Below are 16,788 nucleotides of genomic sequence, written 5' to 3'. Positions count from 1 at the left end.
CTCTCTTCTCCAGAGTTTGGTTGCAGGCTGAGTACAATGTGAGCCTTGTCCTTTGGGTATTTTTTACTTAAAGTCTTCAATTCATTTTCCTTCAATTCATTTCCTCGAAGAGATGTGTGTCTTCTATTACATAGAAGACACATGGGATGCTGATATTTCTGTTCCCACTCACGTTCAGTGCCCCATCCCTCATACCAGCATGAACCCGAAGGATCCCCACTCTCCAAGATAGCTGCTTCGAGGACCTCTTCCTCCACATTCCCATCTTCTATGCTTTGCTGCTCCCCCAAGTTCCAGCAGAGATATCTACCTGATGCTCAGGTCCCATTTCTTCCTGCTAAAAATAACATGTGTGAGATGCATGGTCTGGATGCAAGAAGGACCCAACTCCCTTGGTACAAGTTTCTCCCTTCTATGATCTTCTATGACTTCTATGGTCCCTTATAGTAACGCCAGCTAGAATGCCCTCTCCATTTCTTCACTTGGTAGAGGAGGATCTCGGGGGAATGTGGATTGCTTTAGGGGTGGTCTTTCTTTCTGGTAACCTCAACAAACCATTCTCCAACCATCCCCAAGTCTGTAAGAATATCACCGATTAGCCTTGGATGAGGACCTCAGGGTCTTGATAGCATGGCTTCCTGATTTGACCTTGCTTCATGCTTTTAGTAAGTGTACTTGTTTTTGTGTTTTCCCTTTTTCAGGGTGGCCTCCTGTGTGTTTCTGAGTGTGCTTCGTAAACTCTGAAATACCCTTAAATCTAGGCTTTGCTCGCTGGATCTCCATCCTGCTTCATTGAGACAGCCAATGCTGGGCACCTACTGTACCTTGCAGGGTCATTGGAAATGGCGTCCTATTAGGGCTCAGTGGTCGGATCAGGAATTAGCACACTACCCTACATCCTGCCAACACGTGGGTGAAGAGCAGACCTGTCTCTCACCAGACCCACATCACAACAGCACCAAGTAATTTTATCTACATGACCACATAATAATGAAAGAAAAACTCCCCAAGAAAAAAATCTCCGGTGTCCAGAGTTATTTGGCAAAGATTGGGACCCACTTTCCTGGACAGGATACAAATGGATGCTTGTGAAGTTAATTGGAATAGCATTTGTGAACAGCAGGTTTTAAAAGAGGCCTCTATCGTTGTCGAAACAAAGCCACAAACTGCCCAAATTAACTATCACCCATTTTGTCTCCTGACCATTTCCTCAAAGGACACCAACTTGCCACCATTATGTATTAGATGAGCAGGAAATAGAGGCTTACCCCACAGTGGATTAAGGCGCAGCAAGCAGAAAGGCGAAATCTAGACTTAGTACTGGGTGAGCGAGAGAGGGAGGGAGACCATGTGCCCAGGTAGGGAGTGGATTGCTGGCCAGGATGGGGTCACAGGGAAATCACAGAGAAAGGGACCCCAAAGGTTGGTGGTGGTTTAGGAAGGGCAAAGGTGTGAGTAAATCCAGTCGGAGGCAGGTGTCCCAGCTGGGAGTGAGGAACATTTGGGTAGATTCCAAGAGGCTAATCAGCCGTCAGCCGTCCGTGTCAGGGAATTAGGGCCTGGATCTGGGGTTCAGAGGCGATGTCGAGCCCCGGTCTTGGAAGTCAGAAGGAGCTCAGTGACCACGGGAAACCAGAGCAAATCCACCGAAACAAACCCAGCACGGGCCTCACACCTGAAGAATGACTTTAAGAAGACTGCGCCCCAGACTGATGACTGACAGCTGCCACAGGTGTATTTTCAGATCACTCTGCAAAGGCGTTTTGCTTTCCACCAGAGAACTGCTCTGAGTGAATCACGTTCATTTACTCTTCCCAGATTTCCCACGTGAGGGAGAAGTGGCTGTCGTGGTGTTGATGTTCTGGTTCCATTAGCAGCCACAGAGCTTTTCAAATGGTTGAAAGACAGCGGTTGTGTATCATTGTAATCAGGTGCTTCCAATGGGAGATGAGCATCATACATTGAGATTGTGGCCCAACCTTGTTCTTGCATTTCAGAAGCAAAGAGGAAACGCTGGGGGTGCACCCTGTCGGAGCTGACGCTGCTGGAGCGACACTGAATGCTGCGGCAAAGTCAGTGCAGAGAGAAGCGGCAAACATAACGTTATTTGGTTCTGTGTGATATTACAAATTTTGGTAGGGCAGAATGACATTGGAAGAGCAATATTTAACTGGGGCGCCTGAGGGGCTCAGTTGGTTAAATGTCCGACTTCGGCTCATGTCATGATCTCACGGTCCGTGGGTTCGAGCCCCGCATCGGGCTCTGGGCTGACAGCTCGGAACCTGGAGCCTGCTTCGGATTCTGTGACTCTTTCTCTGCCCCTCCCCTGCTCATAATATGTCTCTCTCTGTCTCTCAAAAAATAAATAAATGTTAAAAAATTTTTAAAAAAGGAAAAGCAATATTTTATTAAGAAAACGGTGGCGCCCTCTATTTTGATTAGTAAAGTATTGCAGGGTGTGTGCGTGTGTGTATGTATGTGTGTACATGTGTATTATGTGTGTGTACATGTATTTGTGTGTATGTGTATGTTGTGAATGTGTGTGTGTGTGTGTGTGTGTGTAGAGGGAGGAGAGGGAGAGAGAGAGAGAATTACCAAAGGACAAACTTTAGGGGAGGAAACCTGACATTGGATACACTAAAAATGTCATCGGTCTGACCTCAGACAGCCTCCCCAGAATCCATCTAAAATTCCTGCAGTGCCATGAAACTCAGTTTTTAGTGAATGAATCCTCTAAATTTTGCATGTTCAAAGTCATGTTGAATTTTCATTCAAAAATTTCAACACCTGGGGCACTTGGGTGGCTCAGTCAGTTAAGAGACTCTTGATTTCAGCTCAGATCACGATCTCACGGTTCATGAGTGTGAGCCCCACGTCGGGCTCGTGCTGACAGTGCAGAGCCTGCTTGGGATTCTCTCTCTCTCTCTCTCTCTCTCTCTCTGTCTCTCTTTGCCCCTCCCACGTACTCTCTTTCTATTTCTAAAAATATATAAATAAACTTTAAAAAAGAAACAAAAATTTCAACATCTAATACCACAGAAATATTAGATTTTAGTGTTTAGTGAATTCTTGGAACAAATCATTCAGGAAGGACACTGAAATATCCCTTCAAAAGCAAAGGGCCAGATACATTAAATCAAGAAATCTTAAATAGCATACAAAATTTAATTTCAAATTCCATAAATGCACTTTGGAATAGCTCAACACTTTAAAATGATGAATTACGTTCTGTACTGGAGTAGGATAAAATGGAGAACGCCAATGATATTTTGCATCCAAATTTGGTAACATTCCAAATAATGTGATATGGTTTATCTTGTAAAAATCATTTTTGAGCAAATATAGTATAAACGGAGGCAAAAATATTTGGGCTGATATTTTCAAAAGAAACAGAACTGAGACTATCTTTCATTCAGCAAACTTGTGCCGTGATCTCTAAGGTCTCAGCATCTGAAGACATACGTAGATTCCAAGCATAATTATTCTGCCCGTGTTCATTTTTAGTGTTTGCTTAACGTAAAGAATTTTTACTTACCTTTTGTATATATTGATATGTCATTTTCAATTTTGAAAGCAATTTTTTTTAATGGAAGTGATTGTGGAATTTAGCTGATTTATGTACCTACCTACCTAGTAAAGTCAGTTTGCCAGATACCTGATACAAATTCCAGGACACCCTTATCTATGGGCTTTTTCTACCTTCTCCAAGATAAAGTTCAACCTGGAGGCTTGTCGGCGGGGAAAACGATTACTCTTTGCAGGAACATGTGAGTAGGCAGGTCGGACTGCTAGAGTGCAGGGTGATGGCGGGAGGGCCCAGAGGCAGACCGGAAAGTAACAGCTCCTTGGGTGGAGGGTCTGACACTTCGTATTATAGCTGTGACTTCTGGCAATAAATTCATTTCTCAGGACTATAAATTAGAAAGAGAGAGAGGAAGAAAAAGACCTTCAGAGGAACCACACCAACAGAACAGCTGTGTGTGTCGTTTTCTCGAGGAGTGACCGTCTAGCTCACTGCAGCTGGATGACCCAGAGGTGGCCCAGACCTCCCCTCCACGCCCCCTGCCCCATCCTCACCTCCAGGCTGCCTGACCCACACTCCTTGTGGTCTGGAGTTAAAGGGAGGAATAAATGATATTTTATACAAGCCCTACCTTTGGGATCCTCTTTGGAGGAATATATTGGGAGCAATAATATTTTATGGTGCAGGTGAAATTAAGCTGCTCAGCCTCAAATATGTGAAAAATGAGTTGAGAGCGCTGAGTGTGGTGTAAGGCGTAAGTGGATGATAATCAGTAGCCGTGCTCCCACGCCAACTGATTAGACTGCTTGAGGATGAATTGTATGAATTACTCATTCTTGGGATGCACTAAGATGCATCTTGATTCACATTCAGCCAAGAAAACCAGTCAATACCACGGAGCATCAACCCCAAGGAACAGTTGACTAGCACTTGCCCTGAGATATCCTCAAGCACAGGTCTGATGGTCCAACGTCTGTGTCCCACCCCTTGGAGAAGAGACTGCAGTCTGAAAGGTAGGGCCACCGCTTTTAATCCCACTTCTCCCTGCGGCCCACTGGATCTCTGCCGCATCAGAACGATCGCTCTTCCCCGTGCATGTGCCTCAATGACTTTCTGTGCTGGAGAATTCACGCACGAATAGACAGTAATCCAGGCCTGCTGAAGGCACACTTGAGTCATGTGATATTTGAGGGGGCTGTCTAATGCACAAGTTCAATAACAGTCTGGAAGGCGGTTTTTAATGTTTATTTATTTATTTATTTTGACAGAGAGAGAGAGAGAGCAGGAGAGGGGGAGAGAGGGGAGGGAGAAGGGAGGGAGAGAATTCCAAGCACGTTCCACACTGTCAGTGCAGAGCCAGACGTGGGGCTCGGTCTCAGGAACCATGAGGTCATGTATGACCTGAGTCGAGACGCTCAACCAACTGAGCCACCAGGCTCCCCTTGGTAAGATTTTTTTATGTTCTTTTGCTAGGTGAAAGGAGAACATTCGGTTGCAATGAACACAGGCTGTATTATAATCTAGTAAAAGCAATTTTGCTGGCAACTAGGGTAGTTCAGTGTTACGACTCTCTTCCATTTAAACAACACGGATGTGTATTTTCAAAAACTGTATTTAAGTGCATCTGTTTTGTTACCCAGTATTCTCTAATTCATTCCTATTTGAATTCAGTAACAGTAAAAAGCTTGATAAATAAAGTAGAAAAGTTGAATTCAGAAAGTAGTGGAAATGTAAATCAATACTTTTCTCTTTTGCCTTGGAAATGGAGGAGCTGAGGATAAAATCAATTAACAGAAGGTAAGAAGCTTTTACTAGGGCGATGAGAGGATTATTATAATTTAAGAAATTTTTTGTATTCTACATTGTGCTTAATTTTTTAAGATGTCCCAAAACTGTATCAGCACCAGATGAAGTACACATTCTAGTCAAGATACAAGAAACAAACTGGGAGAATGGGCAAAATAAAAGTTTTACAAGCTTCTTCTGGTCGTTACACATTGGTATCTTGGTCTTGGGGGATTATAGGAAATATTTGCCTTCTCCAATCTTTTCTGTTTCCAAATTTTCTTCAGTGGGTGGATTTACTGATGTGCCTCTCTGAAATAAAGACAGGCTTTTAGAACTGGATATTCATTTTTCAAGGTCCAGTTCAGGTTTTATGTCCTCCACAAAAATGCCCAATCAAATTCAACCCACAGTGATTCTTTGGGCTCGGGACATTACGTAGTATATATTGTCTGTGTCTCCAAGCAACTCACCGAAACTTATATGTTATTCACTGTCAGCTACTTGAGAGTAGAAATTATACCCTATTTTTCTTTTTTATGGTATATGGATAAGGTGTACGATATGCTGATTTGACATGCATATACTTTGTGAAATAACCACCACAATCAAGCTAATTAACCCATCTACCACCTCACGCAGTTTCTCTTCTGTGGTGGTGTTGATGAGAACACTTAGGTTCCAACTCTTCCAAGTTCCAAGTATACGGTATCGTTGCCCGTCGTGCTGTACATTCGATCTCTGGAACGTGTTCATCACGCACAACTGAGATTCTACAGGGTAGTAAGAGGAGCTGAGGAAGCCTTGTTGGTATGTTCCAGTGATGGTGGTACGAGGTCTCCTTTAATCAAGAGCCGCCCTGCGAGGCTGGGCCCAGAGCAGAGTCAACGGTCCTGAGTCTCCCAGTCATACCATGTGGCATTCTGGATGTACACTGGGTTGACCCGTGGAGGTGGGCAGAGTCATCGGCCCGAACATAAGACCGGCATATGGAAATAGCTACTTCTTGGGCCGTTATCGAGGCCGAGTTTGGTGCCGAACGCCGGGAAACAGTGAAAGGTGGAGAAGAGCATGTGATCCCCAAAGCCCAGTTTCTCCCTGCACCTTCTCATCACAAGCCAAATTTGGAAGGACAAGCAGATGGAACCCAGCAGCCGGGAAGGACAACACAGAAACAGCTTCGTCACCAGTACAGAGCCATCTGTCTCCCGACGGCAGAGGGGCGCCCTGCTGGGAGTGGCTTGGGCTTGTATCGTCTGCAACGGGATCCTGGGCGCACAACGGCCACATCCTGGCTCAGGCGAAGGACGGCGCTAATGGAGTCACACCATCTGCACCTGTTTCTACACTGGGAATAACGAAAAGGAAGCTCAAAGGACTGGCCCTACTTACAGTTCACGGAGGGCACCCACCCAACAGCTCAAGAGGGGGTGCGGTAGCGACAAACAAGCACTGCGGCCCCCGAGGACTAATCTGATGGAAAACCAGGTGTTTTGTCTTCTTTAACAAAATCGTCATGTGAAATTTAAAAAATTCTCGTCATGCTTATTTATTTATTTATTTATTTTTCCTTCTTTTTTTTTTAAATTTTTTTTTCAACGTTTTTTATTTATTTTTGGGAGAGAGAGACAGAGCATGAACGGGGGAGGGGCAGAGAGAGAGGGAGACACAGAATCGGAAACAGGCTCCAGGCTCCGAGCCATCAGCCCAGAGCCTGACGCGGGGCTCGAACTCACGGACTGCGAGATCGTGACCTGGCTGAAGTCGGACGCTTAACCGACTGCGCCACCCAGGTGCCCCCATGCTTATTTATTTATTTATTTTTTTTTTTTTAATTTTTTTTTTCAACGTTTATTTTTATTTTTGGGACAGAGAGAGACAGAGCATGAACAGGGGAGGGGCAGAGAGAGAAGGAGACACAGAATCAGAAACAGGCTCCAGGCTCCGAACCATCAGCCCAGAGCCTGACGCGGGGCTCGAACTCACGGACCGCGAGATCGTGACCTGGCTGAAGTCGGACGCTTAACCGACTGCGCCACCCAGGCGCCCCTGCTTATTTATTTTTGAGAGAGAGAGAGTGTGAGTGCGAGAGGGGCAGAGAGAGAGGGAGAGAATCCCAAGCAGGTTCTACACTGTCAGCACAGAGCCCGATATAGGACACGAACCCACGAACCATGAGATCATGACCAGAGCCAAAGTCAGACGCTTAACCTACTGAGCCACCCAGGCGCCCCCACAAAATTGTCATTTGAAAGAGACCCCAGTGTGGGCACCTTGAGCCCACCTCTGGGGACTGGCACGGCACCTGTGGGAGTCGCATACGAGATCAAGAGACACAAGTTCAGTCCTCTTAGCTTAAACTTCCCCTCTGCAAAAAGACAAAAAAAGTCCCTGTGCTATTTTTCTGTTGTTGCCTAATAAATTAGCACATACAACACCCGCTAATCAGCTCACCCTTCTGCGGGACAGAGGCCAGGCATGCCATGATCAGGTTCTCTGCTCAGGGGGTCTGCCCGTCTGTATCCTCATCTGGAACTTACATGGCTGTGACAAGATTCAGTTCCTGGTGGTTGCAGGACTGAGGTCCCCGTTTCCTTGCTGGCTGTCAACAGGTGCTGCTCTGGCCCCTAAAAGGCCACCTATATTGCTTGTCACATGGCTGCTTTCGTTTTCAGAGCCAGTAACCTCTCATGTAATGAATACCCTCATGCTTTGAATCTTTTTCTCCAGAAAGAGAAAGGTCTTGCCTTTTTTTTTTTTAAGGGCTACTTCACTAGATCACCTTGATCATCTCCCTATGTTAAGGTCAACTAATCTGGGCTCTTAATTAGTTCTGGAACGCCCTTCAGAGCAGCACCTTGATTAGTGTTCCAATAAGTGGGAAGAGGTGTGTATATACCAGGGGCTGAGAACTTTAGGGACAGTCTCAGAATTTGTCCACCACAGTCCCTCATGGACCTGACAGTCTATTGGAAAAAATAGAGATGAGATTTTCATTCACTGAAAAGCAGAGATGAAAAGGCTCTCCACTAGAGGTTTAAAACAACCACAGGCTGGCAGGATGGGAAAGCAAGAAGGAAAGAAGGGATATTTGAGGTCTATTATGAACCATGTGCTTTTCATTTACTACTTAATATTCTCAGGATAGGCTATGGAAACATATCCCCCTTGGTCGCTAATAGATGTGGCACAGAAAGGTAGCTGTTGTCAGAGGAGTTTAAAACATGAGAAATTGAAAAAAAATTACATATGAATAGGACTAAACATGTTAAATGATCTGAGAATTCCTGCAAGGATATGCTTTCCATATTCAGTCTTCAAAACAGGGGGTAACGATGATGATTAAGATGACAGTTCTAAACTATACCATGGTTGGGCGCCTGGGGGGCTCAATTGAGCGTCCGACTTCGGCTCAGGTCATGATCTCACGGTTTGTGGGTTCAAGCCCCGCATTGGGCTCTGTGCTGATGGCTCAGAGCCTGGAGCCTGCTTCAGATTCTGTGTCTCCCTCTCTCTCTACCCCTCCCCTGCTCGTGCTCTGTCTCTCTCTGTCTCAAAAATAAATAAAACATTAAAAATAAATAAATAAACTATACCATCGTTTACTGAAGCTGTACGCTTACCATCGTAGTTCTGCAGCTGTGTCTCATTAAAGTTGATATATGCATAATATAGTGTGACTCCATTTACCCCCCAAGACTGCCAGTTAATGGAGGATGCAGCTGACAAGGAAGTCATCTCAACAGGGCTCCGTGAGGCAGCCCAGAGGAGCCATCCCAGGGGCACCACGGACGGCCCTGGCCAACGGTGCAAAGGGAGGAGATGTGATAACAGCCCCTTCGCAGGTGTGCATTCCTCAGAAGCCGGGACCTCAGTGGGAGGCTTAGGGCCCATCTGCAGGAGCCACAACCTTGCGGGAGAAGTGGCCACTGCCACGCGCACTGCCTGAAACAGGAAAGGGCCATGTTCCCCAGCAGAGTCTTCCCTTGGCTGACTCTGGCCAGAGACCAGTTGATGGAAGGGCCCGGGAGTCTGGTGTCGGAGGACAGCATCCTACAAAGAGAGAGGGATAGGAAAGGACAGGAATGAAGGGCAAACAGGAGATACCTCAAACAGCTCGGCTGGGTAGAAGGAGGGAACCCTCTCTGGCTGTTCCCTGTTAGGGATTTCCAGTGGCCGGTGATGCACCTCCACCCACACACAGCGTCCAAAGGACAAGGGCAGAGGGAGTTCTGAGGTCCAAGCCACGGAGAGACTCCCTCTTGGGAGGTAGATTGGAATGCTGCAGGGTGGGAGCTAGGGGGAGTCGGAACAGCCCAATTTAGGAGACTATGAAACCCGGAAGCTGCTTTCCTGCAAACATGGTTCACTTGTGCCGAGCAGGAAGCAACCCGGCAGCAGAAAGCCGGGAGGTTCAGACGGTGCACTTGGCCAGCTACTCGGGCGGAGGGCATGGCGGCCAGTAGGCAGTGATACCGGGAGCCATCAATTTTGGGTCAACCACGTAGAGTTAGGTTTCCAGGAACTGCACCTACCATGGAGAATGTGCAAGAAGAACAGAGGCCACCGCCAAATCCAGCAGGAGCAGAGCAGATGACCCAGCCAAATCCCAAACCGCTGGCTCCAAGGAGAGCTAGGGGAGCGAGTATCTGAGATCAGGGTCTGGGAACTGGAGTCGGAGCCGGACACAGGGCGAGAATCCAGCAGTGGGACCTGGGAGCAGAGCAGAAGACCCAGGCAGCACCCGTGGTCTGACTCAAAGTTCAGCTGAAGAACGGGGCATAAAGATCCCTGCCACCCTCTGCTCCAGGCCTCGGCCAGGATGCCTCCCGAGGCCAAGTTTCAAGTGGGCCTGAGTGGGGAGAGTCAATTATGTATTGCTTCCAGGTAGACGGAGCAGAGGTGAGGGACAAGGAGACCAGGACGAGGCTCTGTGACCCGAAGCAAGAGATGTCGTGTCCTGTCCTCATTTGCAAAATACAGGCGCTGGGCATCATGGACTGTTCAGAAAGGTTTGTCTCCAAGTTCAGCCCTGAGACATGCGCTGTGGTGTAGCAACGGTTCTGGAATTGTGTTCTTAGAGGCCAGTACTGTTTGCCAGGAACCAGAGCAGTCAAGGCTCACCGAATTTCTCAAACCCTTGTTCTGTTATTCCAATTCGGGCTTCATATGGTCGCTGCTGTTGAGTGCAGCCGGCTTCTGCCCTCCTGCCCCCTCCTCCCCCCGCCCCCTCCCCCCCTCTACAGCCCGCCAAAGTCACCACCCGCATGGAGATATTCTCATAAATGTAAATAAGGAAATAAGCACCAGGTAGTTCCCATGCATAATTCATTTGCGCAATAATTGAATGAAAAGCACACAATATTTAACTATTAAATTTTCATGGGAGGCCGTTAATATGCATTTCTGATTTTTAAAACTACGTTCTCATCATTTAGATAGCATTTTTATGGTAACAGTTTGAAGCACTTGGAAGGATGCCCGATAGATAATATTCAAAATTTCTTTTATTTTTTAAAACACTCAGTATTTCCAGTGAGAAATTAATAAGAAGAAATCTCAGACTGCGTCACTGAGTTTAATTTGGAGACTCTTTCTCGGTACCACTGCACTGGATAAAAAGTTGTTGAGGCTTTGTGTCGTCAACAGATTACCCTTCCGGGGGTTTAAGATGAGCACATTTGAGCTTTGCGTGACAATTGCCCAGGAAACCCTGTTTTCTGACAAAAGGAAACAATGACTGCTGACTTGGCGTACCCAGGCTAACTTGCTTTGGAAATTGTGGCTGTTGTTTGGTCCCCTTTAAGCCCCTTTGCAGTAAGTAAGACGTCTTGTTGGTCAGACCACCCCCAGCCCACTCCACCAGTACACCTCTGTGTTCACAGATGCAGAGATGAACCCTCCAAAGGGCTGTTAGATGCCTCATTCCAGGTGTTGTTCTAGGTTAGGGAAAGAGCTGGTTCTGGGGGTGGGTCTGGCAAAGCTCATCACACGTTCCTCCTCCTTTGGTCCCCTTTACAGGCCCGCACCTGCTCGGCCTAAGCCATGTGCCTAAGCCTTCCTCAGCGTCACCAGCTTGTCCACAGAGAGTTGGCCCCACTCGTGGTCACACAAGCCAACGGAGCACACTCCCAGCAGACGGCTGCCCTTCCCCCACCTGAGGCCGAAAGCAGAGAAGGATCCACAGCCAACACTTTCTGACTCCAGATACCTGCCAGCGGGCCCAGCATCTGGACCAAGAAAGCCCAGCATGATTGGACTTGGGACAATGTCATGCGGATGAGGTCTTTGTCCGGTCATGGGTTGCCTGGAAGTCCTCTGGGGGCCTGGAGGATGGCCACCCGGTCCCTGCCAGCTGCTCCTCTGCCCACGGAGGTCCTTGGCCCATGCATGACACTAAAGCTGGTCCACGTACCCCAGAAATGTAAATTCTCCCCTGATTGCTAGGGAAGTGAGGGCAGGGGTGATTTTCAGAAATGGGTATTTTTGTTGCTCTTTGATATTCATTATCAAAAATTGTCTGAAAGAGCCTAAAAGCCAGTGATTAGTCAAGGACAAGGGGCATCAGACAGGCAAACAAACTATAAGCCACCGACCTCTTCGTGGTGCCCACTGTGAGGGGCTCTGGCCCGAGAGCTTGGTTTCCTCTGCTGCCCAGCACGTCGGCATCACTTACATGCATAGACAAAATCTCCAAAGTGTATGCCAAGGAGCTGGACCCAACTTTCTCGGTGTTTCCATGTATGTTCATGCTGCTGGTGAAGCTGCCCCAATCAAGCAATGCGTAGATTCGTGGTAGAAATGCAGAGAGGGGGCAAATGAGCTGCACCAGAAACAAGACGCGAGGAAGGAGGCCTACAGAATGCTGACCTTGGAGACATCCAGGCAGACCCTCGTACGGATGGCCTCTCGCTGGCCCTTCACAGTGCATGGCAGGACACCATTTATGTTTTTAGATTATGAATTGTTTGGAGTGTGCCAGGCATAAGAGAACAAGCTTGCACCACGCACCTGCCCTCTGGTGGGCCCTCCCACACGTGTGTAAAATGGTGGAGGGAGAAGGCGAAGCGAGACCTGAGGCAGCACAGTCACCTGTGAGCTCAGGTGTGGGCTGGTGGGTGTGGCCTGGCAGGTGTGGGCTGACAGGGCCTCTCAGGACAAACCTGGAAGTGAAGTTTGTCTCAAAGATCACAGCTCTCCCCCCACCACTGCATTGTAACCTGGCCAGTATAATGAGACCTGTCACACTCTGACCGAGTGAGAATACATTTCCATGGGGTGTGAAGAAAAGGTCTTTTACAAGCACAGGATGGCAGGAGGCAAACATTTGCTAACAAGAAGCAACCTCCTCCAGCAGAAGGCCGAGGCCTGTGTCTGTGGCCACACCTAATATTAATGAAAGGATAATGGAGCATACATGTATAAAATGTTCTCAACGAGCACATGTCTGCAGGTTCTTTTGAATTTGGAGGGATGGACAGATGTCAAATATTGATTCCAGTTGATTAAAAGGCACCGAGCCTTTGCATTATATTGTAGAGGTCCCCATATTCCAGACCTCACCATTTGTCTTTCTGAAGGAAGACTATGAATCCTAAACCTTAATCTGCTTTCAGACAACAAACATGATCGATGCCCCAAATAACTCCACTGTTGTTCTTCCAGGGCTTTCTGCATGCCCGGCGTTGCTCACGTACCATGGGGACGTGAGATAAAATTGAAGGTACGTATGGATGTCCCTTCTACTGCCAGGTGAGACCGTGCAGGATAGCGGAGATTACCGCTGTGGATTGAGACACAACATGCAACCATATACTGACTAAAAGATTCCCAAAACACAGATAATTAAAACTAAGATAAAGAATTTAAAATAGGGGTGCTGGGAGGCTCAGTCTGTTGAACGTCTGGCTCTTGATTTTGGCTCAGATCATGAACCCAGGGTCGTGGGAGTGAGCCCCACATTGGGCTCTGTGTTGAGTGCGGAGCCCGCTTGATTCTCTCTCTCTCCCTCTGTCCCTCTCCCCTGTTCGTGAACACTCACTCTCTCTCTCTAAAAAAAAAAATTTTTAAATAAAGGAATATAAAAAGGTGGAGACCGCAATGGTTAAAAATGAGTGAGTAAATAGAAAGATCTGATTGATTGGACTCCAGTAAAATTAAAGATTTTTCTTCAAAATGTACCATGAAGAAAGCAAAAAGGCAAGCCTCAGAGTCGGACACAATATTTTCAAATTATATATTTCATGAAAGTATACTTACCAAAATATCCAGCAATTTCACTAGTGACTATATATCCAAGAGAAATAAAAACATGTATCCACACAAGACCTTGGATGTGAATGTTTATAGCAGCATTATTTATAATAGCCTAAGCCTGGGAAAAACCCAAATGTCCATCAATAGGTGAATAGGTAAACAAAACTTAGTATACATCTATATCTGTGTTAATGTCTCTGTATTTGTCTGTCATCTTTCCATCACGGAGTAATACTCATCATTTCAAAGAATGAACCGTTGGTACACAGCAACCTGGACGAATCTTCAAATAATCTTGTTTGTTTATTATTAAAAAAAATATTCATGTTGAGTGAAGTCACATGAAACAAATACATATGGTTGGCTTCCATTTTTATAACATTCTAGGTTATACAGACGAATGCATGTTGACAGGAATAATGGCAGTGATTTTGCGCTGTGGGTGGCGCGAGGGCAGGTGGGGTGGGCGGGGCGATGGGGCGGGGACAGGTGAGGTGGGCGGGGCAACAGGGCAGGGCACCGGGATGCTCATGGGTGTGCACAGGTCAAAACTTACCCAGTGGCAAAACTTTCAACATTAGCAGTTTAATGCATGTCAAATTTACTTCGATAATGTTGCTTGAAATACACCTAAAAGTCGGAGGACGAAAAACCACACCATAAAAAATTGGACACAAAAAAGGCAGTAAAGAAAGGGAGGAGGAACAAAAGTGGGTGAGAACCGTAGACAACAAACAGCACGATGAGATCGAAACACAACCGTGTCAACAATTGCAGTAGATGTTGTTAAAAACAGACAGAAACCAACCTGGAAAAGTCCCTGAGCAGACAAAAACCAGGTTGGTCATCCAAGCAAAGCTCACTTAGCTGAACCTGGGTCCTTTCTTGCTTATGCCCCTGAAAATCATAAGCAGAACTTGAACTGGTTCCCAAGGTTGATAGGAGGTAATCGCTAACCGATTCACTATTGTTTAAGAAAATTCCAATATTATAACCAGTCACTATGAAGAATAAGTAACCACTGCCTTCTCACTACAATATGCCCCTCTAGCCTCCTCCCCTGTTTGGTTTCAGAGCTCCCAGTTTGCAAAGTTTTTGGTGTGTGCACAGTAAACTCCTACTAATTACTCATTCATTGGTTCTACTTCCGTTATTTATGAACTTTTGACAATGTGCGTATTCTATACACTTTAATCAAAAGACAAAGATATTCAAACTTGATAAAAAAACAAAATCCAATTATATGTTGCCAGCAAGAAAAACACTTTAGATTCAAGGATGCAAATAGCTTGAGCATAAAAGGGTGAAAGAAGATATTCTACGCGAACAGGAATTGTGAAGGAGCTGGAGAGACAATGTCATAGAAAAATAAACTCAAAGACAAGAAATATTGCTAGAGTAAAGAGGGTCCGTTCATAATAAAAAGGGTCACTACACTAGGAATACATAAAAGTTATTAATGTATTAACAACTAACAACAAAGCCCCACATCTAATATTGATCAAAGGATAATAGACAAAGTGTGTATAATCTCTACCTCCTGCTTTCTCCCATCTCTCGAGGTGAGCTCTTCGGGAAAAGTTTACAGAGCTGTGGTCGAGGCACCAGACAGCCCAACTTAACTTACTCCACAGCGCTGGTGAGAAAATTCCCCGTTGGACATGAAGGAGGGCCTTGATGGGCATGTGGCACCTGGGCAATACAGAGGTTTGTCTCTCCCCTCATCCGTCTGGGTGTAGCCGGGTCTAAGTGATGTGACCTACAAGAATTAGCTTGGAGAACAATGTCTCTCTGCCTCTGACGTAGGCTGCATGTGGGAAGCAAAAGAAAGGAGTGATTGGCAGACAGCCTTGGGTGCCCAAGACACCGTCGAGAGAGAGAGAGAGAGAGAGCCCCCTCCCTTTCCCTGTCCATAGATGCCCTGGACCTTGTTAAAAATAAGATGAAGAGGTCAGAGTGGGCACAGCCTCAGTCCCGGAGCCTGTAACACTGGGAGTTCCGAGGGCTACCCTACCTCAGCTCCATGGCCATAGGCTTCTAGAGAGGACACAGAGATAGTTTGCTACACCAATAACCCAGCAGCTGAAGAAATTATCTTTAGCAGGTTGATGACTTCATGGAAGGGGGTGGATACCACACAGGGGTGGAAAGAGACAGCCAAGTCAAATGGAATGTCAGGAACTCTACATGGAAAGCTGGGAAGTGTATGGACCCAATGCAGTCACATGCCAGCTATGCAAATTTAGGCAAACTATTTGAGTCCTCAAAGCTTTAATTCCCATCTTTTGTAATAACTACATTGCAAAGGTATGAAGAATTTTGATAAACTACGTGAGGTGCTTAGTATAGTGCCTGGCTCCTAAAGGCACCCAATACATGGTAGCCAATCATTGTAACCTCTCAATTGAAGTACACGTATTCAGTGGGTTCTTATTGGTCTTCATGGAATTCCTGAACTATAGGTAGGATATGTTTATCATTAATCCTATATTAGAAATCTGTTTATATTGGGGTGCCTGGGGGGCTCAGTCGGTTAAGCGTCTGACTTAGGCTCAGGTCATGATCTCGAAGTTCGTGAGTTTGAGCCCTGTGTCGGGCTATGTGCTGATGGCTCAGAGCCTGGAGCCTGCTTTGGATCCCGTGTCTCCCTCTCTCTCTGTTCCTTCCCCACTCACAGTCTCTCTCTCTCTCAAAAATAAATAAAGGTTAAAAAAATTAAAAAGAAATCTGTTTATATAATTATTGTGGGTCATATAGCATCTATGCCCAAAACACACTGGCTTCCACAGCAAGGTGTAACACATTCCAGAATCAACTGGTTGAACCCTGGCTCTGCCTTTCATTGGCTCTGGACGCTTAGCCTGCCGTGGACCTTGCTTAGTTGCTTATCTGTTATCCTCAGATAAGGTCTCGTAAAGATTAAATGAGCTTCTACTATTAGTATCCTTTGTTCTTTAGAAGTTCTTTTCACGACGGGGCACCTGGGTGGCTCAGTCGGTTAACCGGCCAACTTCGGGTCAGGTCATGATCTCACAGTTCGTGGGTTCGAGCCCCGCGTCGGGCTCTCTGCTGACATCTCAGAGCCTGGAGCCCACTTCAGATTCTGTGTGTGAATTTTTTTTTTTTTCAAAAGGAAGCATTTCTCGTGAGACCTTGTGTGAATGGGCCCCTGGCAACATTAGGTGACGATGGGGGCAGGGACAGAAGTCTGGCAGGGAGGAGAT

The sequence above is a fragment of the Prionailurus viverrinus genome, chromosome A2, assembly GCF_022837055.1.
Source record: "Prionailurus viverrinus isolate Anna chromosome A2, UM_Priviv_1.0, whole genome shotgun sequence".
Lineage (NCBI taxonomy): Eukaryota > Metazoa > Chordata > Mammalia > Carnivora > Felidae > Prionailurus > Prionailurus viverrinus.
The sequence above is the reverse complement of the archived record's forward strand: the minus strand, read 5'-3'. Positions refer to the sequence as shown.